A 26,453-nucleotide genomic window follows, 5' to 3' on the forward strand; every position below is an offset into this window, starting at 1 on the left:
AATATATTGTGCATAATATAAATTTTGCAGATATAAATTAGATGTTATTGCTGTGAATTTTAAATGATACTATCATAAAAAACACTGCTAGAAATAAGCCATTATAGTCGATTGCTAAGTGATGATAATATCGGATATGGATACAAACATGGGCATACGAGGCAGTTGTGTGCCAAACTTGGCTACTCAGCTCGCTTGCAGACAAATCTGAGAGGTGCACATAAAAAAGGGATATTTATTCAGTATCCAACCAAATGTGAAATTTGGTCACTACATGAGTCATCGCGTCATTATTTCACACTCCTATCTGAATCCATTCTGTCACTATCAAGGCAATGAAATCATAATTGGTGACTGAAGAAATCACACCATTCATCCATCCAATTCTAGTTATGCAAATCAGCCCAAAAAAATCATTTAAAAAACATAATACAATAAAAGTATTCTAATCAAATTAATAAATCTTTCTCGATTGACTTGTAAAATCAGGGTTTAAAACAATCAATTTAACAACCAAAGACATTTTTTTTGTTCTTCCTAGTCAAAAGGTAAAGCTCATTAACTAACAGTAAGCCACCTGATCTGACAAGACACATACAGCGATTATACAGTACACATTAATCTGTGGTTTAGATGAAAGCTGTTCATTGTTGGCTGCTCGTGCAAAGCATATGGACTCGCAGCAGACATCATTAGCATGGGTGATTAACTGGCCAGGTTAAGCGCCTTGCACCAGAGGCACAGAAGAAACTATCCACCTCTTGGGATCGCGTTGCCTGTACCACAAATTACGTTATCTCCAAAATCAGTGGAGGAGGAGCATGGCAAATTTGGTGCTGGTGGCACATCGTGCATATTAGGCGATTGTGTTTGTGGCTACATGAATGAATGAGAGGGGGGAAAAAATGAGGACACGATCAAACCTCACTGGGGAGTAAAATGGAGGGAAATGTGTCACATCAGAGTGATGGAGAGATGCTGTGATGATTCCTTTCGGATTGAAACACACCCAACTCACATTCAAATTTAATGAGCACGTTGGGAAAAAAGTCATGGAGAGATTGGGGTGGTGGTAATAGGGTTGCAGCCCCAACCAATTAAAGCTACTTAAAGGAAATCAATTTGAATCGCAAGTTCAAAGACATCTCAGTCAGTAGCTGACTGTGATCCTAAGTGAGTTGGCACTGGGGACTTCTCTTTTTGCATTGCGCATTTTTTCTTGTGAGTCTTCGAAACACGCTTACACACTGTCAGGTGACAGATGGCAGCTTCCTCGAGTTACCACAGAGTGTGTATTCGAATTTTAGACTAATGACGTGTAATGTGCTATATTTTAGACTTTTCTCTTCCAAAACTGCATCAATGCCAAATATGGAGATCTCCCATTTTCAAGGGTAGATTGGTCGGCAGAGCGCACTGCATTTACAGGTGACATGGTTACAGTGCTGCTAGAGTCCCGTCTCATCTCTAAGGGCGCAGAAACAATTTGGTGAAGCAATCCTGGGCAGATACTTTCACCATTAGATGGTCTCGTTCTTGCGTAGGTCCAGTCAGTAACTTTTAGTGCCACAAAGGTTTTGAGGACGGTGAAGTTTCACTGGAAAGTGAACTTCAGACTATTACTTTCACCTACTTGAACTTATGAAATCCCTTCCTTCCTCTTGAAGAAGTCGATTCTCATTTTCACAGAGAGTGAAAATGAGAATTCACTTCTATTGTATGCCACGCTGCTGTTGATGTAAAAGTTGTAAGCCTGTTGCCTCTGAACAATGGCGTGAGCAGCCCCTTCTCGCTCATGTTGTTCACCCGCTGATACACTGAAAATGATGAATCCTTCTGCAACCAAATCCAACCTGTTCTCAGAAACAGCAGGGGGATGAATATATTACAGCATGGCGATTCATTAGCTGAATGTCAACCACTATGTGTGCGCAGACAGGGCCTTGCCTTTTAACCATAGTTCACCACATGAAAGAGGACCCAGAGTTATACTTGAGTCATCCAGAAGATAATTTAATAACTTGCTACAATAGTACTGTGTATTTAGATAAAGAATATTCGCTGAAACTTAATCTGAGACACTTTGACCTCTATAAAGTGATGGGTTTTTTGGTTTATATTTTTTTTTTACTGTGATAGAATCTTCTTATCTGAATATGAGTGAGTATGGGTTTATGAGCAGCCACCCTTCTCATATTAGCTGGTCCAAGAATCAACAGACACCACAGATCCACAAGGATCTTTGCCAGTTTATTATGGACTGCAACCAGGAAAAGGGATTTTATGTGTTAAACAACTTAGAACACAACAAAGAACTATCATAAATAGCTACAGTATAAGGCAAACAGTCTTAACTTGATATCTATTGAGCAGCTGCTCCACAGATTTTAATTATATCACCTAGATTGGGTTGTACAGTCTATTTTTAATGTTGCCAAAGTTCTTAGGAATTACTCGCTTGTCGTATAACATGTAACATCTTTAAGGCTTGTCGATTGTTTTGTGCTAAAAATGTAATAAAAAAAAGACCAAAAAATGCATATATGTACTGCTTATTGATCTAAAACAAGAATCAAGAGCACAAACAGGAACTAGAAAGACAGATGATGTTTTCTCCAATATTTGCTTCCCTTAGTTGGTTACCAGATTTGAATTTAAAATCATTCTTCTTACATAGAAAGTCCTGAATGATCAGTCTCCATCATATCTTAAAGACCTTATGGTGTCATTTAATCCTGAAAGAGCATTTTGCTCTTAGACTGCTGGCTTATTTTTGATTCCAAAAAGTAGAATGGGAGGTAGAGTACTCCGCTATCAGGACCCTCTCTTTTAGAACCAGTTCCCAGTTTGGATTCAGGACACAGGCATCCTGCCTACTTCTAAGATTAGGCTTAAAATTTTAATTTCTTTTTTTTTTTTTTTTTTTTTTTTGGCCTGTCCCGTTTGGCTCTTTTGCCATCAGAATTGTTGTCTAAAGGCAAAGAAAGATGCCCAACGGATTTACTTTACCAAACTGACCATCCCAGCCTTGCCGTAATGGTCCATTTGATTCACCTTTTATTGTTTATTTTATTTTCACTTACTGAATACGGGACAGACTTGACTGGGGGAAAGAAGGGGAGAAAGAAAGAGGGAAAGAGAAACAGCTGAGAAGAGGGACGGGGGAGAAGGGCAAAAGACAAAAACCAACAGAACGGGCAGAGAAAAAAAATGCATATATCAATCACCTGGATCACCTGCTGAGAAAGAAAAAAGAAAGCAAGCAGAAGAGAACAAGAGTAATAGAATAAACAACATCACAATGATATATGGGAATATGACAGTAAATACTAAATGTTAAACATTATTGTGCAGCACATAAGATCAACAGAACACAGTGTGCTTTGAGGTAGGAGCCAAAAAGGGTGTAGTTTGTGGGTGTGATCACCCGTGTGTACACCTGTGAGCATGGACGCGCTTGTTTTTTGTTTTTTTAAAAGGTTCCTTCATGTAATAATCTGCTAGAGGGTGTGGGGGGGCCACAGCCCCGTCCTCCAGGGCGTGAAGCAGGTGTGGAGGAGATCAAAACTCCAGACATCCAGAGGCCCCCAGAACACAAGAGACCAAGGAAGACCAACAGAGGGGCAGCTGCGCCACTGTCCCGGAAAGAGCTGAGGAGAGTCCCAGATGAGGGCTCACTCAGCAGCCGCGGAGCAGAAGCCAGGGGGAGTTGCAGTGACGCGCCCGTGAGCTCCGCCGGCAGCCAGCTGCGCCTGAGTGACCGAGCCCCAGGCCGAGAGGCCGGGGGCACCCCACCTCCGAAGTGGCCCGAGCGAGCCCCAGGCTCCAGGCCCCGATAAGCGGCCGCCAAGGAGTGAGCCGGTGTGTACCTGGACGCCCATCCCCGGACACAAAGAACCACCAACGCACCGATGTCTGAGGGGGTCCGCCACTGGCAGGGGAAGTGGTGGTAGGGGGAGATAGGCCTCCAAACCTTGGAGGGCCTGAGATGTCCCCAGAGAGGTGGCGCCTGACACCCAACCTGACATATAGACACAGACATACAGGCACACACAGATACAAACATCCATTCCCACCCTCATGCTCTCATATGCACTTACTCCACACTCAACCAACGTGGAGACAGACATAAAGAGACGTTGTACACACGATCACACTCCCCAAGCGTACTCTACAAACCGGGTCTAGGTGCCCTCGCCCCTGGAGGGGGGAACTGCACCCAGACCCAGGTGGTGTTTCCCTTTTCCCTGCGGTGGGGGGAGGCAGACCGCCCCGACTCCGCAGCAGCAGGAAGGCTCCACACTCCAGACCGCAGTCGGACGGCCAACTCCTCCTCCTAGCCCCCCTGCTCCAGCAGGTCGCAGAGAACGGGGGTGAGAGAAGACTCCAAACCTCCAAAAATTTTAATTTCTAATGAAGTTTACATTTAGGGCTGGATCAGGTGACCTTGAAGTATCCCTTAGTTATGCAGCAGGACTTCTAACGATGCACTGAGCATTTCTCTACATGTTTATGCCATTACAGCACGTCATTAACGTTTGTCTTCTCTCTCCTAGGGTTTGTGTGTTGTCCTCATGACTGATGATGTCTTTCTGTTTCATTTGCCAAAAGTCTCTTGCTGCTAAAAGAGAGTTCTTCCTCCCTACAATCACCGAGTACTTAGTCATGGGGATTCTCAGCTTGTTGAGCTTCTCTTTCTAATATTGTAAGGTCTTTAAATTTCAATACCCTGAGGTGACTGTTGTTGTAAACTGGCATTATATAAAGAAAACCGAACCGAATTCAATTTACTAGGGTATGTTATCCTCTGCATGTGTTCATTTGAGCAGAGGTGTCAATGATCTGACAGTTTTGTTTAGGTCTTTGGCTTCACATTTATCATAGATTTAAAATCAAATAGATACTTTTATATTCTCTTTCCCAGCATGCCAAGCTCTTTTATACCTGTATTTGCTTAAAATTAGGCAAGAGAAGTGTAAGCTCTCTTGCACTGCTGTCTGCAAGACCACCTCCTTTGGACTTTCAGGGTCCAGTTATAAAATTCACATATTGCCGAACTCCCACAAACTTCCAAGACGCTACTTTAAAGTTAAACTACACAGTATAAACAAATACAGACCAGTCAAAAAGTCAAAACTATAATTTTATACACATTTATACACAAAAACCTGTGCATATCTCTACATATAACACAGTGACAGTGTTTCAGAGTCAGTAGCTCTCTGTAATAGCATTTATAAAGATCTAAAAATATTCAACTAAGCCAAACTGTTAGGTTACTGGTGTAATATTTTCACATCAAATTTTTATTGATTGTGCTTTTTTGTGAAATGGCAATGTAATGTGTACATAGGGCTGTTCGATATAGTGATATATATCGGATGACGATATAAAAACGTCTATCGTTTCCTATTACGCTATCGTTTGTTTCGTGGTGTTGCAAAATAAACCGTTTACAGCAATATTTTTTCATGGTTTTGATTGTCACTGTAGTGGCTATATTAATTTCTTAAAGTTCTCTCTTTCTTATATATACCACACTACTGACGGACAAGCCACTGTTTTTACGTGTTGTCATTAGCAACAATGATGGTAAAACCATCACGTGGCTCCGCTGTCCGTTTGTTTGTTTTCCACGTAAACCTTTCACAATAAAGCTCAAGATCCTGTTGAGACTTTTCAAAATAAACGGAATCACGTGAAAGAGTATGCAGAGAGTTTACAGATGGGAGCAAAAAAGAGCCGTCAGGTGCTAAAAAATAAACCTTAGACTCAAACTGTGAAAGAAAACGGCGGCAATTACAACTTATGTCTAAAAATGCATAGTTTCATGCATCGGTTAAAAGACTGGACTCCAGCTAAAGGGCGCCCAGCTGGAAACACTTCACACAAGCTGAGTTGCCCGAGATTCACAGGATTCACAGAAAATGTTACATTTTTCTGATTAATATCGTTGTCAAGACGATAAATGTCTTATATCGGGATATGAGATTTTGGTCATATCGCACAGCCCGATGTGTACATGTACTAAGTGTTGAGTGAGATGAATTTCTTCATTTGTTACAATATTTAACAAGCTAGCAGGAGTAAATGGAGTTTGCCCGATTGTCAAGATAAATTTTACAAAATTAAAAATTCAGTTTATTGTTCAAAGCACTTTAAGTACTTTGTGTCTATCCAAGATTAAAGGACCTAACACTTTCTGCAATGCAGGTCAGGCTGCTTCTTTTATTCACAGCCATTCTAAATTTTTTAAGGTTGCCAGATTTGATTTTTTTTTAAATCCGCCTAGTAACATCAGCATTTACCCACTCATATGCTCCCATTAACACAGCTACCCTTTGTAATATCAGTGTAAATTTTTTAAATAAAACCTGTTAGCAAGGATCATAATACAGCTGCTCGTCTATTGCAATGAAAGCGTTCAGTGAGGGATTTTTCCTGGGCCCTTCAAGAGGATGAAGGTAAAAATATTAATGTCACAGTATTATCTTTATCTGTCATTCACAGAGTATTTCACTGCAAACTTGGTACAGCCTGAAATTTTTGAGAAAAATCCCCAAGGCCAATTCATGCAATAGAAAGATATGACCTCGGCATAGAAAAAGAAAGGCCAGAATTCAGTTTTTAATACTTAATTTTGAAGTCACTGCTGGTAAGTGATCTTCACGCTCTCTGCATACTAATTTGCACAGATGTCGTCCTTGAGAACCGTGTGATTAATAATGGATACAGTGTGACTATATGCCAATGGCTGGGCAGATCTGTAGAGCAGTGAACTGCAACACCGGGTTTGAAAATGTGCCTCTTTCCATCTCCACATCTCGAATAGAGTGTGTTTAAATTAACTGGGACAAATAAGAGTTAAATTCTCCACATTCAAAACTGATCTTTTCTCGTGCTTCTGTAGCAAGAGAATATGGGAAATCAGAGAAATTTGAACATGTAGTCAGAGCCTGCATCACAAATATCTACAGCACGTTTTTCTGAAACTGTTCCTAAGAATATGCATCTGTGAAATCTATTCATAAAAATATGGGCACCCTTAGAAAAATAAAATAAATGAAAAATCGTACTGTATTTACGCAGGGATATTTTCAGAAGGAATACAGTGGATTAACGCCACGGTAGATTTTCAGAGCATCAAAGCTCAGCTCAAAGGACTCCTTACCTTACTCTCATCCTATTTTAATAAAATGTAAATAAATAAATTAAAAAATTAAAGACCAGTCAAATTACTATTCAAATTCAGTCAAAAGCTCCCCTTGAGATGATGTGATATGCATGTGTTGCTAGACTACTATTACAACACTCAGCTCTTAATTCAGATACGTGCAGAAAAAAATTTTGCATACCAAGCCAGTAACATCTGCGTCATTCCACCTTTCGATGCATCTTCATTGGAGGGTAAGACTGCACTCAAAAAACATTTTATTTTAGCCGGAGTGCAATGCAAGAGAAGTCAAGCCTGCAGAACATTGCTATTTAACACTATGTGTAAAACAAATACATTAACCAACTGTATTTGCGAGATGCCCCTTTCACATCTCTTCAAAAGTTTAAACAGAAAGCAAGCAAGTTAAACATTCATTATCAAACAAAACTGAACCGCTCTATTAAAATTTAGCAAAGAGATACCATATCTGGGACAAAGAAGACACCAAAGTAGTCTTGTTACCTAACGGTTTAGTGCTGATGAAGGCACACTGTGCATTAAAATTTTAGCAATTTAATAAACCCAGGGTTTTAAATGAATATGAGTGGTCCAGTTCTTTCTTTGAGTTCAGTCTTTATGAAATGACCCAGGGATACACTTCTCTTTCTCTGCTACACTGGCTGCTTCTGTGAGGTGTCTGAAGCGCACCTCTTTATTTTTCCTTCAATTCTTTTTCAGCCGTCATTATACGAAGGCTCGAGTTTCTTTTTTGTTGCACTGTATGAACTACTTTGAAAATGGAAGAACAGATGGAGTTTTATTGCAATCCTAAAAAAAACATATCAAGGGGAAATGGTGGATGAAGAAGTCTTTGCCTGAATTACAAGAGAGTCCATTTATTGGCACTTGCTTTACGAAGTACACTATAGTGACATGCACCATTTGCCCTAATGGTGGTAAAGTCTTAATTCTACATCTCCTGGAAATAGAAAGTTTGCTATTCTTGATCCGTTTAATAGGTAGTTGCGGACAAATTAGATCTGTAATAACATTAGAAATTCAAAATGTAGCTATTGCACAAGGTGGTTTTCATGGACAGTAACTAGGCCTCTGCTGCAGCACCTCGCAGGTCTGTGATACTCCTGGTAACCATTGGAAACAGTCCTCCAACCTGAAGGATGGGACCTGCCAATGATTCTCCCTTGTGCGCAAGCCACAAGACTCGCAGGCCATGTTGATTTACTGACAAAAACAAGGTCCCCCTCTGAGTGAGCCAATGTTGGTGTGGAACACACCACTCAAACAGGATATTTCACTCTTTACTGGAGCTCATCTCTCAAAGGTAATGGCTTGGAAAATCTGAACTCTTTAAAAGGCAACAGGGACTATAAGACTATTATACATTTCTTATCCTACTGACATTGCCATCACAGCTTAGACAAGCTGATACAGGGTCACTAGATTATTACTTTCTCATAAGCAGTACAATCAAAAACAGGTTTCATGTAGTAGTTTCATGTAGTGATGTCTGCCAGTGAGCATGGCAGGCTGATACAGTGTTAATCCCAACCACTACTCCTACAGGACCAAAATTATTTCAGGCTCTTATAGGATGTGGAAGTTGGAATACTTCCAGGAGTAGTGGGTGACAGTTCAGCCCTTTTGATTGGTACCTGGTATGTCTGTGGAATTTAAAATTTCAGAAAGCACCTCAATCCAATGGGTGATCAGGCCACAGCAAACCACCTATTGAAGAGTCTGAAAATGTATCCGTGTACCACAAGAACATATGGTCAATAGTTAGTGTACAAGACTTACCTCGCTAAGCCGGCTTATACTTTAGCTCATAGCACTCCTAAGCTCCTTAACGAGTAAGCTCAAATTGAGCTAATTATTCAGAGACAACCTCCGTCTCATGGAACACAGCCAGGGATGAGAACCTAGCACCATAAATTTGGCAATTGGGCAGTGCAACACATGGAAGCTGTGTAATTACCTAGTAAAGAAAAGCAAAAAAAACTGCAGGAACGTATTGTATGTGGATTGCTCCCGACAAAAGTGTCAATATGCTTATTAGTCTACAGGTTGTCTCACATAGGGCTTTTGTCAATCACAATATTTTGTGTGCTTAAACTGTCTTGTAACTATATCTTCATCCTTCAGTTATTTCTTGTATGTCTTCTAATTCAGAGCTGGCTTCTGTCTGCAAAGAGCTGACTCACACTGTTAATTGTTATTCATCTTAATATGGCTTCCCCGTGTGCTTTTGTCATTTTAATTTAGTTACTTCAAAGTCAAAACCTTCTTTGATTGTGCTGCTCAGTTATGTTGCTCACTCAAACCAGAAAATGGGTTCGCTGTGCAAATCATTTTGGAGTTATTACGAGTTTGTGAAGACTGTAAATATGTTAGATAAAACAGTAATACACTATAACGAGCAAAACATGTTACTGGATTTTTTTCTCAAAGTTTCGCATGTGCTGTGTTTATAATAAAATAAATAGTTGATCGAAATTCTCCTCGTCAGCTGAAATACACTTGCATCTAAGCTTCAAAATAACAAATGGGTCTGTAACAGCATACCATCAGCAAAGATACCTCATTGCATTTATATTCTAAAGCCTGCTCGAGCTTCTTTTTCCTGGTACATCTGCATTGATTTTCCCATGTATGAAAAATGCTCGCTGAGCCACTTCATCACCTGCCATACTGACAACTTTATAATTTCATTTTGGTTATTAGCATATTACCTAAAACCTAATTTATGAAAGACTATTGGAGCACCTTTGAGGTTCACTGTTGCGCAAAGTAAACATAATTGTCTGTGTAAAATTCTACAGTAATCTAATGCAACACAACTGACAGAGTTACTAACAAAGACAAAATCATACAGGGAAGATAATCATGGATTTGAATAACAGTCAGGTAGACCTTTCTATTGGAATCATAATGAACTTCATCTGTACTCGTATTCTAACGTCGGGGGCAGTAGGAAAGTGGTGAAAGCCGCAGTGCATGGGGTGTAAATTAGGTATAAGTAAGATACCACTTTGTATGAATATACATAATATGTATAAAAATTATGGTGATGCCAGCCAAATTAGATGCAAATACTATGCAAAAAACCAAAGAGTGACAAAAAAAAAATCCCCTTTCTTTGCTGTGCATCAGAACAGTGCATTCATTATATGCATTGTGTAAGATGATTCAGTTTTCTGAAGGCAAATGATGGTAATAATGTCTGAGCTGAGCTAAATTATGTAGGACTCAAAACCGAAAAAAATTATTTCAAACATGATTTTGAAAGCTCTCCATCATTTCCTTCGTTTTTGCAGCTTTGAATTAGGCCTGAATATTACGAGACTTGCGTTCCTTTGGTTTAGTTTACAGGTTCTTGCACACACCTGCCTTCTGTCAGTAACAACATCAACATGCGGCAGATTTTACATCAACAAAATCACATTACATTACAGAGACATTTCAGACACTTTGGCTATTTAGATTCATATCCATCACACAACACCATCTGATCAGGCTCCAATTCATACTGCAGCACGGTAGCAACCCCAGATATAGACCCGGAGTCATATTCAGTAACAAGACGAACAAGGGGTCCCGCAGCAGATGGCATGGGTCTCGTGGAGCCCTGATATTGACAGCATGGAGACGGAACTGAGACAGATTTAATCCAGACAACTGTCACAATCTGTTGAAGATGCTTGGAACAACCTACCTGTCAAGTACGGGCGGGACGGTATATCCACGCGGCAATTGATCATATGGTTTCCTCTTGATACACATCATTAATACACTGGCACCAAATATTGAAAATAATTATATTTTTATTAAAACATGCAGACTTTCTGACACCAGTTTGATTTAAAAGAGCCACTACTTAATGCCCCATGGTGGTGCTGCTTATAAAATGAATGCAGGAAGAAAATGGCAGACAGGCTATTAAATGCACTGTACTCTAATAAAATGTATTGATAATAAGACCAATACACAAATCCGCACAGACATAGTGCAGTGACTACACTTGGATGGGTTTTTTTTCAGGGCATCTGCACTTAAGTTCTGGAGCCTAAAATTTTGCCTAGCTGTTGAAGCTGTCCCACTCAACTGCTGAATTTCCAGTACTGCTCAGTCTTAGTTTAACATTAACCAATTCATTAATCTATTCACAGTTCTTGAATTTTAAAAATATCAAGTTACCTAAATGAACAGTAAGGATGATGCAAGTGTTCACTGACTAAGCAGAAACATTATAGTGCGAGGCTGTGGGAGGGACCGTCAGTGCCACAGTAGAACTCTGTTTGTATCAAGTGATCTACAGCGTAATAGGCCTCGCTACCACACAAGGTATTTTACCTAGAGCCAAATCATTTGGAACCTATTAAGTGTGCTTGGATCAGAATGTGCTGTAGGCTCATCAGCCATATGTTAGGCATCCGATTAGACGAGAACCATGCTGAGAGAAACAGTACCCCTCAAGTCAAACACAAGGGTGCATCTGTTTTGAGAAGACTTTTTTTATACCTTCAAGTCTCTTTATTGCATATTTAATTGAAAAGGATGGCTGATTTAAAGTGTCATGGTTTGCCAACGCATTACCTTCTTTGAAAGGCCTTACAGCATTTGCTACAATAAGCCTTTTTTCCATATATGGTCAACTTCCACTTGCAACATTTTATGTTTAAAATATAGTGGAAAAGAATGGACAGAAAGAAAAGTATAAAAGATATATGTATCGTAGTGATTTTGCTGCACTCCAGCACACTATATGATGATTACATGACACACACTTTATCCAGCTGAGCCACCAGGATGCCACGAATACCTAATAGGTTTGAGAGATGTTTGCAGCCATGGCAACACATCAAATAAGACCAACGTGTCTTATCAACAAGCTTACAAAGGAAGGGAAACGGAGAAGGTGAGCCACAATGCAACACAAGTGAAAAAGCAAATGGCATTGTCAACAAGCTCAAGTGATTGGGGAGTTTCAGGAAAGAAATCTGCTCAAAGCTCTGGCTTCTCACAATATTCCAATAGGAGTTTTGTAGTTTTTCAAGCAGACTAAAAAATATCTTTATCAGGTCACACTATAAGTGAATTCTGTGGACATCAGCATTATAACCTCTACGATTTCTTTAATGTATGATTTCAAACTGAACGATCTGGTGCTTATTTGTTACGATTACATGGAAAGCCACTGAAGGCTGTACAATACACAGCAGATTTCACCGTCTAATATAATGAAGTCAGTTCCAACAGAGCTGCACAAGTGACAGCCAGCTGCCAAGCATCTCACTTGTTCGGCTGTCTAATCTCAAAATTACTGACATGTCAAAATTCAAAGTCTTTCACAGCAATAAAGATATTCATGAGGAATTCTGTAATTTCATGATTGAACCTGACCGTTAAAGGTTTTAACGTACTCCGCATTTCAGATGAAGACACGGTCCTCTCAAATCTTCTCGGTAATGTGATACATGCGATTCATGTTTTTACACAATTAAGCTCAAGAGTATCTGCTAAAACTCAAACCAGCATTAGAATAGCGGTGAAAAAAAGCTGTAAGTGACTTTGACTGTGCAGTAACTGGTTTTTCCTATTTCGAAAACTGCTGCTCAGATGGGATTTTCACACACAGCCATCACAAGGTGTTGTGGGAACGGTGTAAAAAAGGGAAAAAACTGCTAAAAAAAAAATAAAAATGCAGTGTTGATGGCACAGGACATAAAAGAATGGCTAGGCTGTTTGGAGATAGAAAACCAACAGTAACTCAAATAACCAGTCTTCAGCTGCAGAAAACTACACTGGGTACCATGCAACAATTACACAATTGTGTAATTGTTGCAAATGTGAGATACTTGCTGCTGCCTATCTTGGCCAGGTCTCCCTTGAAAAAGAGGTTTTTAATCTCATTGTGATCTTCCTGGTTAAATAAAGGTTAAATTAAAAAGGATGATTAAAAAATAGATACACCAACAGCAACATAATCCTTAAATTCATGTGATATTACCTCTGTAGGACAATCTTTTTCTTGCGATTCATGATCTTTCCAAAGCTATTAAAACTAGAGAGACAGATGTCTCAGTGTCTACTTTCCGAAGTTGCAGCTATGATAATTAAGACTATACTGAAAAAGGAACTGAGCCGTTCCTTGGTTTGGCATAAGAACAAAGATTTCAAACCTATTTGCCATTAACAATAGATATTTGTATAACTTCTTGATATAAAAGAAGAAGAGTTTTTCAATAATCAGTAAAATAATTTTCAGCACCACATAAGCAACTTCTTATTAGAAAGATCTGGTTAATTTCTTTTGTGTTAGTAACTTCATTTAGAGTCAAAATGATTGACAAAGTTGATCAACTGGAAAAACAAGCTGACTAGAGCCTGAGTGTGATTTTTCCATGCACATTTTATAAGAACAAAGCAGCCCTCAGTCACTGACTGATCAATCAGCAATTGCTTTCAATATAGGGGAGGGACAAAAGGCCTCAAGTTTTGCTGAACAATGCAAGATAAGAAGCATGCAAATACTCCACTCATATGTAAAAGGCTAAACAGTTATTTGCAATTTTTCTGCAAACATTTGAAAGGACTGTTTGTCTTTACAGTATATCATATCATGTTAAGCCAAGTACCTTGGAGAAAAGTCTCATCACTGTAGACTCCTGGAAGCTGAAAAGTTAGATTTTCTTTTCTTTATTTCGTCTTTCGTGTTGGGTGTTTTTCTTTTTGTTTGTTTTTGCTGTCCAGCTCGAAAAGACATTATTGTCTTGCAAGACAATAAATATCATATAAACCTATCAGCAGAAGAAAAGGATGATTTCGATGCTGCATCTTTTTTGACCACACAAAAGCCCTGCATCCTTAGAAGATTGTACAAACAAACTGTGAGACAAATCGACATAGTGTTCAGATCAGAGTAAAGAAATGACAACATAAGTTATTGAATAAAGTTTTCACTACCACTGAGGTCTCCTAAGCAAAACCACTCACTCTGCAGTAAAAAGTGTTCGGAAACTCTGAAGCGTGCATTCATGCAGAATGGTGAACCTGAGGTCAAGTCTTTACAGTACAGTTCAAATATGGATGATAGGACTGCAGTCTTTAACCATTCATCCATTCAAAAATCCAGAAGAAGGTTGACACACTTTATAAATGTCCTACAGCACTGATCTTGGCCACCATAAATGGAGTCCTTTTAGTCAATAGACACCTAGCTAACAAAGACTACATCCAGTCATCATCTATCAAGTCCCACAACGGATAAAGTAGTTTGTCAAACCAATCTAATCAACTGATCTTGGTGAAGCCTGTCTAAGGGCATCATCAATAACTGCATGCACGGATGGCTCCGAAAGACCTAAAGCACACAGCTACTGCCAGATGGAAGATAATCACTCTTGAACATTATCACTTTCCATTACTGGGCTGGTTTGTTTGGTATTTTTGCTACATAGTATATTGATGTCGTTATCAAACCATAAAGCTTTCATCGTGTTTCACGTCTCAGTGCCGCTCATATGAACATGATATACAGCTGACCTTCTACCGGGCACTGTTTTCTCTGACACGAGTTCGGTTGGCATGTCTCAATGCATCTTGACAGACAGACAGGCTGAGGGTTGAGACTGTGATTCAACTGCTGTTTTTCGCCCAACAGTGAAGTTTGAGTTGGTGTAGCTTTTGTTTTTCCACTTCACATCTCATGTAAGTCAATGTCACCCACCTGCCCTGAGTGCAGGCCCTTACAAATGATTCCCTGCATCACAAAACACTGAATTGAGAAAATGGCACGCAAATGACCCATCCTTCAGCTGATACATCTTATGTAAGCATAAAAAAAAAACATAAAAAAAAAAAACACACTACTAGTCCACTGGTAGTGCTATGATTTATCATGACTCCAGAAATATATTAATATTTTAAGAAAGCAGGATTTGCGTGCAATATTGCCATTAATAAAAATCAGTCCCTGCACATATTTAGTGAAAGAAAAGCCTTTGTCTGAGTACATCACTCATATTTATTACAACATCATCAGGTCAGATAAAGACAAGTGGCAGAGCCTGATCATCCCAGCACTGAGGTGACTACAAGTGTCCAAGCAATGTGCTAGATTTGCTAGATTCAACTCATTACCTTGAACAAATTTTAAGTTATATAGGCCACAACAGACATTCACACTTTATAGTTAAAAGAAACAGTAAGTCAACTGGGGCTTTCCTAAAAACACTTTGTGGACTCTGGAAATTTTAATTAAAGTCATTAATCCTGATCATGTTTTTATAACCACAACATCTTTGGACAAAATTACAATACATCTATTTTTTTCTGTCAAACAATGCAGTCTCCATCTTAGTAACAATCCCAACAACAATACTGCACATGTGCAAACACCCCCCGCTGCTTGCCACTCAATGAACGGGGTAGACCAACAACACCTCCAACTAAGCCATCAAATCGATGTTGTTTGTCCCTGACGCATGAAACAACCCAAGTGTTCCTGAAGTGTTTCCCCCGGTAGCAGGTAGATGGGAAGAAGTGCCACAAGCATGCCACAATTTTGGCCAAAAAGACTATATTTTGAGTCTTGTCTGTTAATGTTTCCTTTGACTGGCTCTTTACTATTAGTTAAGTTTTGTTGTCAACTGTTCTGATAACAGTTTGCCCCCAAAACACACTAGATTTACTGTTAAGAGCTTTAATGAAAAAAAAAAAGAGATAAAAATAAGGTGAGCAAAGGTTAATAATAAAAGTTATTATATCCAGAGGTTATTTGAGCTGGGTGTTGTAGCTAGGCTTGATGATTTCAAGGATCAAAAATAGTGAGAGTGATTGCTCTTATCGCCCCTTGTTTGGCCATTATTGTTAATATAGTGAATATTGTTGTTATTTTTACATTCATAAATGTAATCAGCCTCACTCTGGTCTCATGTCAGTATTTCCACATTTAACCAACACTCATGTGTGGGAACTTGCACACGCGCACTAATTCGTGCAACACTGCAACCTTTGAAATGAATGTGCACGTGCACTACTTTATCTCCTCTCCTAACCCCTTTTTTTTTCAATGGGCGTCTGTCTTTGTCAGTGAAAGACTGCACTCTGTGTGTGAACAGTGAGGAATGGGGAGAAGCAGGTGAGCCATTTTACACACATTTAAAAACAAAGGGAGAAGTTCCTACAACTACAGGCCAGAGGAAAACAAGTTTTAAAAAACAACAACACAGCAACTGTTATGACTTGTTAGCTTTTCAGCTGATATCCCTCCACATATGGCCACTAATTACGATTTAATTACAGCTAAATAAGTCATTGCATGTGAACAAGGTTCTCCTGCTGATATGGCCTACCTTCTTTCTCTACATGAAAGTAGGAAAATATTCCTCAGTGTATGTGTGGGTTTCTCTCTCACTGGCATTAGTGAGACAGCACTGTTGTTGTGGGTTTTTTTGTATTTGGTCCATACAGCATGCATTATGGAGGGCAGTCAACACTACCTTAATGGGGTGCACATTTATCCTTCCCCTATTTGGCCCCAATGACAGTGGTATTGGTTATTGCCAGTAGGACAGGGTGATCGAATCTTTCAGATCTTATTCCTCCAAATAACATATTGATAAATGGACGACAAGGCAGCGAGAGAAATAGGGCAGGGACATATACCTCTTTTTGTTTCATAACTCAATATCAAAAGGTCACATATTCTTCCGGAACAACATAAATGTTGATTTTTACTATTTTTCAAACACGTCGTTGGCCTATTTGAAATAAGCTAGCAATATATTAGGTTGAGCTTCATGTCAGTCTCCAATTCAGGTCAAAATTGCAGAATGTGAAAGCAATTAAAATTAGTCAGTTTGATCATTTCCAATAAATAACATCATTAATGTCTGAGTGTATTTAAAATAAGACTGAATTTAAATGAATTTCCTTTAGATGTTTGTGTTTTTTTAATGACTGGACTCCACTATTCTTACAGTCACATTCAGAGGATTATTCTTTAAAGCATAGATACTCTTTGGTTCAACGGGAGGCCTTTTTATGTGCAAATATTTTGCCTGTCACTGCTGCTTTTTGGTCTTACGCCAAAGAGCATCCTGGCATAAATTCCACTTTAACCCCTGACACCTATAATAAGTTGTCCTTCCACAAACCTTAAACACAAAGATTGTGCTGTTATAGGCTGTTCTATACTATATTTGGCTGAGCTGCACTTTGTTTAGCGGTAACTATGCAAAGGAAGCGTACACTTGAGCCACTTAAGATGAGGCTTTGTTCCAAAAGAAATAAAATTCTTTGAGGTACTCTTAGTGCCCTACTAAAGGATAGAAATGTCCTTGAAAAGGTTTTGACAGAAATACTCTTTGTTATTTTTCTTTTTATTTATTTTTTTAACTTTTCCACAGATGCAAGTTTTGGTTTTCCGAAAGATTACTATGGGATGAGTAAAACTTACTACTGTTGTGTTTATAGTCTCAAGAATCACTATCCAAAGTTAGTCATGCCAATATGTACAAATAAACAAAAGCAGGTTAATACACTAGAGTGGCAGAGACGCCAAGGATAAATGGAAGAGTATCTAGACAACAGGCACAAACATTTATAAACATTTTGGGGCATTTGGAGGAATTACTAAAGCTTTATACAATCATCATATGGTTTAAATTCAAAGTAAAATACTAGGACCAATAAATGGTCAAAGAACTCCCAAATTATACTCAGGAATGTGACAGAATGAGGTAAACTCACAAGAATCTGAATGCCTACTAGAAAATGTTTGATTTTTGAGTGCAGTGTTGAGCCCTTTTCTGAAAATGAAATGATCAAAGAAAAAGGAGGTAGAGGATCTGTTCTCAGCTGCATAAAACAAAAATTAATTGTGAATGATGGTGGAACCGCTTCAGAAATATCTTCGAAAACAACCGGGGGAAAAAGGCTTTTCAGAAAAAAACTGTTTTGCACACTGTTTGTAAAATGTTCAATTGTGGCACTAGTGGGATTTAAAGTCACAGTTTGATACAAAGAGAACAAAACATGTCATCTTCTATTATTAAACAGAGTTAGGGTCAACTGATATTTTTTTTGCATAAAATAATGGACAATGTGCGTTTTATGTATATTGTATTGTATGTTGTATATGCGTCAATTCTCAGTCACAAGTTTATGTTTTTATTCTTTAGCCTACATATATAACTTGCTTGAGTACTGCTTTAGTTTTACCTTGTAAGGCATGCCTAACATCTGCTCCTGACAAATAGCAGATAGCTGTAACCACAGAAAGACAGAATTGGTGCTGATTCACCCAACAACAAAAAAACCCTAGCGCTATACCATGTAAATTACAATATGCTATTCTGTGCTACACACAGCAGGATCAATCATCTAGTACATGCAACACATGAATGCATGTGACACGTGAAGATTTAATGCTCTGCAGGCTTTAAATGGCCCACTAAACAGTCATTTGGTTTCATGGGAAAAGCTGGGTATCTTCCAGAGATAGAAAAATCAGTCACAAGAAAGGAGCACATGAGGATTACCAAAATTAAGTTGCTGAAAATAACTCTCTGTTGGAATCAGTACAGCAGCAAATCGTCTTGTAATTAACAGGTGAACTTCAGTGAATAATTTGGAAAGGATGGAAAGATCCCATAATGTTGGTTTGAGGAATAGATGTCCTCGGCTAGAGATTACACTCGGTGTCAGCAAGACACTATTTAACTGTCCTTCTGCTCATGTATGTGCAACAATGTGATGATCAAAGTGTTATACTGCTTACTTGAAGAAAAGCAGGGCCAAATAAATCGACCACACTGCGCAGAAACTTTAGAAAGCAGACTATGATAAGTCTTTCTTTCGCACATTCTTGACAGTTCGTTTTTAAAGGCACATAAATAAATAAAAAAAAGTCAGACATAAAAGCAGGTATTGTAAATATTTAACCTACAAACAACATAAGGAAACTCTCAGAAACCAATGATCAATAATTATTTGGGCAGCAATTCTGCCTTGCTGTACATTCAATCTATTCTGCTGGGAATGCTCTCTGTATTTCAGCGTTATAAAGCTTTCAAGGATCTCAAAGATTTAAACAGCAATAAGCTGCAGTTTTACACAAATATAGTGCACCACACCTTGAAAAAAAACCTGCTACGTTGATTTTTTGTTTCACACAAAAAGCCCAAGGCGGTAAATTATCAGTTTGTGGATCGTGTGTGCATATTAAATAAATATCAAATAACACATTCACCAAAGAGTGCAGCAAAGTAAAACTTATTTCATGGAGTCAGGCCAAATTCGTGATGTTCTGCTGCTGCTGTTTCTTTGAGCTAATATAGTTTCCATCTCGTTTAAGCAGTGCTTTTGTTTGATGATCTCTCCTAGTTAGATGCAGCAATAGTCCTGTGAATTTCTGCTTGCAGACAACAAGACTAAGAAGAGATTTAGTCAAGGTGAGCTGGATTTTTCTGCTGTTGTTTGTCAGCTATTAAAGCATGAAATCAAGATGTGTGACCGTAAATCTCTCAAAACTCAGAAAGCACTTTAAGTATTAAAAAGGGGGGGAAATGAAAGAAACTAGATTTATGCTATTTCTTATTTTGCACATTATCAAAGCGCATGAAGAGAACCTTATTCACCACCCACATCTGTCCTGGAACAGCATGCAAAGAAACTTGGAAAAGACAACTAGAAGAAAATATGGTCAGTGACAAGATATTTTTCACAGAATCCTTGTTTTGTTGCACTGGCTCTTAACCGATCACTTCACCAGAACAGTTAATGCTTTTGTAGTGTTCCAGCCTTTAATAGGCAGCACAGCCACACATCTCCAGTGAGGCTGGTGCAGGCTGATGAAGAGCACACCATACGACTTTCTGACAAACAAATCAATAAGTAAGCAGCGAATGATCTCTCATCACAGTGGCATATTCGGGAGGAGTAATTCGTCTTTTTCCTAATGCATCATCGGTCAAGATTGAATAGTGCATTAAAGGCACTAAATTTTGGCCAGTGTTTCTGAGTTCAGAGGAGAAAGTCTTAACAGGACCAGCAAGACCTGTGTTAGTAGGCACAGCACAATAATATATTGTCCTTATGCATTATTTAATGGCACTGTGGGGATGATAGTGTTTGTGCACATTTCAAATTCTGTATGAGAGCATGTAGCTCCCTTAATTGGCTTGCTCAAGAGAGCCAAAGTGAAATGCTGTTCTAGTAGAAGATATTGATCAATAGGACCAGATGCAGCTGCTGAAAGCATTATCTAAATCAATGTCACCTTCAGGTAAACAGCAAAATACTAGAAGCTGGAAGTTTGCTATTATTCTACACTAGTGCTTTTTTCTGGTTTGCACAATGATATCACATTTCTTCATCTAAATGACCATTTAGAGGCTCTGACACGCAGTGTCGAGTGCAACAGTTTAAGGCTGCCACATGTGGCAGGACGACTGCACAGCACTGTTTCTTGAGGGAGATAGATGTCACCAATAATATTCTGAGTCATCAGAAGGAACGGGCAACTGGCTGGTACTATGCAGTGATGCGCCTCTGCAGTTTAGATGCCATGTGCTCCATAGTAGGTTATAAGCATTTTTCCAATTGAAGGATTTGGCTGCTCCAGACAGGTGGAATATGCTATCCTTGGATTATAACTGCTGCATACCACTGGGATCAGCTTGACCATATTCATCCACAATATTCCTGAAGGAATTGGCTCTCTCACCACCTTATGAATTCTTTTATGAATCTGTATGCCTCTGCTAGACAGTTAGCCGCCCTCAAAATGACTATCCACTGCTTCCCTCTATATCACAACCCACAGTATCTTCTCCCTTGCACCTTGTTACTACATTTTGCATGTTACAGAGCACAAAGCAGGTCAGTCTTTAACAACCAGAGCCTCTTGTACCTACCCTTTTCATCAGTTATTTGTCAGAAAAAAAACATCGGCAATGTTAACAAGTGCACTGCAGACACAGATTCACACTCCTTGACAATAAATGACAGCTCTTCTTATTGAGACTTACTACGCAGATGCGAGAGGCTAAAAGCCTTCAGGGTAAAACGAGAATTGCCGCAATCATGACTTCCAAAGGTTACCAAGTCAGAATACAAATGCTCTTAAGAGATATCAAAAATGACCAAGTGCAAAAGCTACAAAGTCTTGCTACTCTGACTTTTGCACCTTTAAATTGAGCTTTTGAAATGCTTTAGCCAGTTTTCACCTGCTCTGCTTTTAAAGGACTTTTTTTTTTCAAATTCAATCTACTAACTTTTGATTGTGATGTATTTTTAGTCACACAACTAAAGTAAAAAAAAAAAAAACTAACTTAGCAAATAAGAGACTATATGTGCTGCTTGTCCTTTTCACAATCACAGGGGACACATCCCAGCATGCAACAGCAGATTCACAGAGTACATTTTGGACAGGTCAAACGTCTAAGCTACTAAAGTCACATTCACCTTCAAACAGGTAGTGTTTAAATCTTGCTTGTTGCATGCAGACAAACCCAGGAGTTAGGACCTTCTTGTAGTGAAGGAACATCAGCTTTCTGCACAAAAACCTGTTTTGTGTCCTCAACACACTGCAGCATAATACACCGTGTGCTGATGAGCAAAAAAGAAGTAATGTCTATGGAATAAATTATACATCTAAAATAAGCACCAAAAGCTGTTTAACAACTTACTGCAGTGGGCATTAAGTTTAATATGTTTTTTTGCTCTTGTATTTTCTCCCTGTTGAAATCCATCATGCCGCAAAGTTCAAAAGTGTTTTATGCATCTCAAGGCCTGTATGTTATTTACCTGCGTTTCCTCCTTTGAGAGCCCCACTGCTTTTTTTGTCACTTTGTTACTCGCTCAAATATAAAATCCAAGAGCAGCTCTAGTTGAATTGCTTCAGTGCTTTGGTGGCTACTCCTTTGATCTTTGTGGCTAGTTGTAATTATGCCATTTCTCGAACCTTTTTCATGCATCTCGAGTGCTAAATAACTTGACTTGCCTTGGGAGAAACATCTATCTCATTCTTTTGACCAATAACAACTTAATTGGTACTTTTCTTTACTGGTTCTTTTCTGCATGCAAAATCCAAACTTCAAGAAAAATGATCAAGAGGGTAGAGGAGTTTTCTCTAACTCTCTGACACCATTTATTTCTCTCGAGATATACACAATATTATCCCCAAAAACTTTTCTTGCTCTTTGTTTCCTTAAATAAAATGTAACGATACTGCTATTTTTTTTGTCGAAAAACGTGTTAGTCAATGCTGGAATCAGCCCACAATATCATATGTCTCCATGATACGGTACATAACTGTGGAAAGAAATGACTAAAATCATGCCAAAAGTCACTACTTGCGCCACTATTTTAACTCTTCGATTGATAGCTTAGAGTATCTTGGAAAAAGTAATCTTTTCAGCAAATGTGTGCATTTTGAAAATGTCAAGCTGAGAACATGACTCACTGTAAAGGGCTATTTTAATATACCTTGTATAGAGAACAAATACATGTCTGCCCTATACAGTCTTTTATAGTCCTGAATACAGATCAATAGCTTGTGTTTGCTCTCATTCCTGCAGTGGCTGATAACCCACCACTGGTCCTGATTTCATAATGCTAACACATGACACCAGCACCATGAGCAGCTGCTGTAACACAATGCAACAGAATGGCAAGGCAGAGAGACCTCATTAATCTAACCTCTCAGCCTGCATATAGCAACCTAGAAAGCAAAATAGTAATAAAAAAAAAACAAAAAACTCAGCACACATGTCACTGTAACTTTCTTTTTATGGCATTACCTGCTGAGATATTAATTTGTTCTGCAGCAGTTTACTGCCTGCATTAGCATTGCTGAACATGGAAGTGTTGGCAATAATGCATGATAATGATAATGACCATCCTGTCTGATTTCATTAGGCAAACACATGACAGCAAATGCTCTGAGCTTCTGCTGTAACATCCTGCAACACGCTGACAAGTAAACTGACAAGACATGATCATCACCACTTACTGCAACGCACACAGCTAGTAAAAAAGGCATTTAAATACATAAGAACCCTGCTTCATGCACTGCTAATTCAAATCACAAATCCTATGAAGCTCAAGGGTATCAACCCTCCAAAGAAGAAACCTCATTAACCTCTGATAAAGGAGACTTCTCAAGTCTCTTATGTCAAAACTTGTATGATGCACAGTTTTAACCAAACATCATTTCAATTTGCTTTTTGCCAAAAAACACAGGGTTAAATCTTTACTTCAAACTAAACAATAAGAGTGAGTCAAGCCCTTAAGACAGCTGTTTGTGCTCTTCTTACAATAAAAGCCTTACATGACAAATACAGTACAGTATTTTATTGCCTTTAGTCATCTGTCAGACTATGGTATAATTCCTTTATGACAACTGTTATTTTTTCACTTTACTGCAGTTGACAGCCGTGAAAAAGGTGGGTGCTCTGTCATGTAGGAACATACATGCTAAAGGAGGGTGTATACCATAGATACAGCTGGCAGTCAGTGTTTTCCAATAGCACTGCAAGCTGCAGTAACACTCACTGCCTGCCCTAATGTAGCCACACAGCTGTCCAATGTCTACATGTATCCCAGGGGAAGTCTTAGAAGGTATTGTGTGGATTAAGCGGGGCTATACGAGGAATGTTCACTTGACTTTAGTGAAAGATATTGACAATTTAACCCCACCTCAATCTAACTGATTTACAACCTCTATACCTCCATGCAGGCATCGTGAGTTCTCATTTTTCCTGCAAGCTGTAAGTGATGTCCTCTGAGTGATAAATAGATATTTCAGGGACAAATGCTGACCTCTGAAGCAAAAATTGGGATAGCCACTCCATTGAGTCTAAAAAGTCAGTGATTATAAAGTAACTGGAAAATGATGAGAGGGGCTGAAAATTCCAGCTGCAACCATTATAGGCAGAATTCACTCACAGTGCCCATGAGATCATTAGAATGCTGCATCAGTACTTCTGTATCCCTTCATCATTTCTAAACCTGATTAGCTGATTTGCCAAAACAAAGGTCAGGAGTAGAATAATATACAGTGCACACATCCTGAAAAGGCCTCTACTCATTATACAAATTCATCATCTGGCCGAATGTTTTTTAAACTTGCAAGTTAACAATGCAGTTATAAGTTTCCTGATGGTTCAGGCTCTGTGGCTCCAGTGTAAGACGGTCCACTCTCTGAGCAATCAGTGCAATTTACCCTGATGGGAGAATTCCAGCAGCTGCTGCTAATTTATGAAAACTCTTGGTCTCTGAGTGGTGCTGATGCAGACACACCCGGGCCATTTCCACACGCGCTTCTGTCTGTGGGAATTCAACTCTTGTGTCACTGTTTAACCGTCTTCATTGCAGTTAGGAGCTCTGTCAGCCCTATGACAGAGCTGTTGTGAGCCCATCGGACTCAGTCTATCAGATATAACAGCACTAACAACCACGTGAGAACTGGATATCTCAAGTAACATGAAGACATCTCTGCCAGACAGGTTTATACCATATTATCCAGCAGACTACTGTGAATAGCCTAGAAAGACTTGCACATTATGCATCAAGATACATAAATGATTAGATAGATAGATAGATAGATAGATAGATAGATAGATAGATAGATAGATAGATAGATAGATACCGGAGGCCTATTATTCTATATTTAGTTTGCACAATCCATGCCGCACATCAGAGATCTGGACACCATTTAGCTCATCACATTGCACCCACGTATGTGTCACAGCTGCAAAAGTCTAATTTACATTTCTCACCAAGTCTGAGAGACTTACCAGAAGTGGAACTGGGACTAATATAGCAGAAGCCAAAGGCTTGATCCCAATGCACATGATTTCGCTGTCCACACACTTGTCTCAGCGGATAAATTCACAACGAAACTCGGATGGCGACGAGAGTTCATTTATTCCAAATTCAGGTGTAAAACCCTTCTTGTTACGCTGGTCAGGCTTGTGCTGCAAAAATCCAAGGGACCCAATGAGCGACAATCTGCTGCTTAAGTGTCATCAACAAGAGACAGTCCTTCCCAGTTACCTGCATCGGGATAAAACCCCACCTAAAATCCCAGTACGATCCGATTAGGGCTCGAAGGCAGGCAGAATATAATTAGGTTGAAATCTCTGAATCCAGAAGCTCAGGGGGGTCCGAGTGTTGCGTCCGAGCCGTCTTCAAATGGGTTAAAGCGTGAGTACGTGGTCGTAGCAGGTCCCCCGCATACGGGTTTGTAACGCGGAGGAACGATGGATTAAATTTCCAATAAATCTCACGCCTGTGATGAATTGCAGTACAGATGGTGTCGGGATGGAGAACTGCAGCATGGGGCTCTTTTTGAAGCGATAGGTTGCACTCCTGAAAAAAAAGAAAAAAAAGAAGCCTCACACGGTTGAAGGTTGGCGTCAAATTCGGGCTTCAAGTCAATCAAAAACAGCAAAGGTCGGAAAAGTCTCCACCAACACCGGGTTTCTGTTAATTACAGCACTACAGCGCACTTATCGTGCCTAATTTCCTGACATGTATTTACCTTCACTGTAGACGTTTGTTGCCATAACTTCCCCTATCTGAAGCGCAATGAAGGAATCCCACCCATGCACTGATACTGTTTTTTCTCGCTCTCTCTCTTTCTCCTCTAACACTATGCGTACCCATGCGAGCAATTAGTTTTCATACACGACTTGGTCCGTCCGCTCTTTCTACAAAGCAATGCGGTCGATTTCTTCGGGCGGGATGTGGCAGGAAATCTTGCTGTGTCCCAGAGAACAGGCAACCTTTGAAAATGCGCCTCTACTCTTCATGCAGGCGTCCACCTGCGTAACACGAGCCCGCTATAAAAGAATACATTTGGTCACGCCATGATGTCTGGAGCAGAGCAGAGCCAAGTGGCCAGTGGACAAATTCTTGATATCAGAGGAAACGACTGACACCTTTCATGGACAGTGCAGCACTGCAGCAATGTGATGTCATTTGAGCTCCATTTAAAGCAAATACACGAAACACTGGAGGCTTTTCTTTTTCTGTGGTGGTGAGGAGAAGCAAATGTTTCAACATGAAGGTGGCTTGAAATAGAGAGGGGGTGCTGTGGGCTGTTTGTGATACTCCGGGATGGGCTGGTATCTCATGGTCCAGCACAACAAGATACTGCAACAGTGGACCGGAGGAGAGAGCCCTGAGGGAGGGGATTGAGGAGGTGTTGGATCATTGCTGCACTTAAAAAAAAATCACACTCGCTCTCCTTATAGGCAGTAGGAGG

The 26,453-nt window shown here is 39.5% G+C and overlaps 1 protein-coding gene across 2 annotated transcripts in view; it reads right to left on the minus strand.

Moving 5' to 3' along the window:
- Positions 1-26,178, minus strand: part of lrfn1 (leucine rich repeat and fibronectin type III domain containing 1) — a 152,243-nt gene extending 126,065 nt beyond the window's left edge. Inside the window, exons 1-2 of one of the 2 annotated variants that reach the window (XM_085380491.1) lie at positions 25,728-26,178; positions 24,982-25,555 (exon numbers count right to left, since the gene is read on the minus strand). The gene's annotated coding sequence lies outside the window, so the exon portion shown is untranslated. Of the gene's footprint in view, positions 1-24,981 lie in introns of both variants that reach the window. The other variant, XM_085380490.1, reaches the window with a different exon arrangement.
- Between the last annotated feature and the right edge of the window lie 275 nt (positions 26,179-26,453).

The sequence above is a fragment of the Rhamphochromis longiceps genome, linkage group LG14 (genome assembly GCF_057381845.1).
Source record: "Rhamphochromis longiceps isolate RC_006_pf linkage group LG14, R_longiceps_female_GT1.1, whole genome shotgun sequence".
Lineage (NCBI taxonomy): Eukaryota > Metazoa > Chordata > Actinopteri > Cichliformes > Cichlidae > Rhamphochromis > Rhamphochromis longiceps.